The sequence below is a fragment of the Octodon degus genome, unplaced genomic scaffold (assembly GCF_000260255.1).
Source record: "Octodon degus isolate 3935 unplaced genomic scaffold, OctDeg1.0 scaffold00149, whole genome shotgun sequence".
NCBI classification, from domain to species: Eukaryota; Metazoa; Chordata; class Mammalia; order Rodentia; family Octodontidae; genus Octodon; species Octodon degus.
In genome coordinates this window covers 37,032-38,818 of record NW_004524725.1, presented here as the reverse complement: position 1 = coordinate 38,818, position 1,787 = coordinate 37,032, and the positions used below count along the sequence as shown (strand labels likewise).

Genomic DNA, 1,787 nt, shown 5'->3' with positions numbered 1-1,787 from the left:
CAAGATTTGCTTTAGATAGTATCCTTTCTCTTTAATGTTACTTTAACTCTGCTAAATATATAACAGTATCTTTTTCACTGCCTGCTGCACCTGCCCCAGTGATTGTAATATTTTTCAGTATCAAACTATCTCTGGCCCTTTTGGGCCAGTGCTTCTCTCTTCTGCCTCCTGGCCAGTAGGGAATAAGCAGCTTTGTTCCATTCTCCATTCCCATCACATTCTCCCTCTGAGAAGTACCATGGCAGTAGGCAAGAACAAGCACCTTATGAAAGGCGGCAAAAAAGGAGCCAAGAAGAAAGTGGTTTATCCATTTTTTAAAAAAGACTGGTATGAAGTGAAGGCACCACCTATGTTCAACATAAGAACAATATTTTCCAACAATACTGGAAAAACACTAATCACCGGAACTCAAAGAACCAAAATGGCATCTGATGGGCTCAAAGGTCCTGTGTTTGAAGTTAGCCTTGCTGATCTGCAGAATGATGAAGTTGTCTTCAGAAAATTCAAGCTAATTACTGAAGATGTTCAGGGCAAAAACTGCCTGACTAACTTCCATGGCATGGACCTCACCTGTGACGAAATGTGTTCCATGGTCAAAAAATGGCAGACCATGATCAAAGCTCATGTGGATGTCAAGACTACCGATGGTTGTTTGCTTTGACTGTTCTGTGTTGGCTTTACTAAGAAATGCAACAATCAGACACAGAAGACCTCTTACACTCAGCACCAACATGCCTGTCAGATCCAGAAGATGATGGAAATCATGACCTAAAAGGTACAGACAAATGACTGGAAGAAAGTGGTCAATAAACTGATTCCAGACAGCACTGGGAAAGACATAGAAAAGGCTGGTCAATCTATCTACCCTCTTCATGATGTCTTTGTCAGAAAAGTAAAAATGCTGGGGCCGGGGAGATGGCTCAGTGGAATAAGCGCTTCCCTGGCAAGCGCAAGGGCCTGAGTTCGATCCCTGGTTCCGCAAAAAAGTAAAAGAAAAAGAAAAAGAAAAGTAAAAATGCTGAAGAAACAACAACAACAACAACAACAACAACAACAACAACAACAACAGAAAAGATTTAAAGGCCCAGGGAAGATAGCTCCGTGACATAGAACCTGCCTGGCAAGCGTCAGGTCCTGAATTTGATCCCCAGTACTAAACTACAAACAAACAAACAAACCCAGAAAAAATGCTGAAGAAACCTGAGTTTGAATTGGGAAAACTCATGTAGCTTCATGGTGAAGGTTGTAGCTCTGGAAAGGCTGCTGCAGATGAGACTGGATCTAAAGTTGAACGAGCTGATGGATGTCAACCACCAGTCCAAGAGGCTGTTTAAGATCCAAATTTTTAATAATGATAAACAAAGTCCTATTTGTGATGGCTTGCTTCTGAAAAACAAACAAAGAAAGAAAAAGCCACCTATCTCTGAATCTGTTTAACTCTTAACTGAAGGAAATGGAAGGCTTGTTGTCATTGAAGCTTAGTGTTGCTGGGGGCTTTGTATAAACTCAGTATTTTCTAGTACACCATGTAGACTTCAAGTGGAATAAATAGTTTTCTTCATATCTTCCACCCACTAGTATAATGCCTTCTCTATTTTTCTTTTATTTAATTTTTAAGTTTTTATTTATTTATTGGATACAGGGTCTCACTATGCAGTTGAGACTTATAGTAATCCTCCTGTCTCAGCCTCCCCAGTGCTGGAATTACAGATGTGAGCTACCATGCCCAGTTATCTTTTCTATTTGAACTAAACATTTGACATGCACTGTGGCCATAGTTTTAAGGT

At 40.2% G+C, this 1,787-nt stretch overlaps 1 pseudogene; it reads left to right on the top strand.

Annotated features, from left to right (window-relative positions):
• Positions 1–238: 238 nt before the first annotated feature.
• On the top strand, positions 239–1,334 carry LOC101590403 (annotated as a pseudogene).
• Positions 1,335–1,787: the final 453 nt, after the last annotated feature.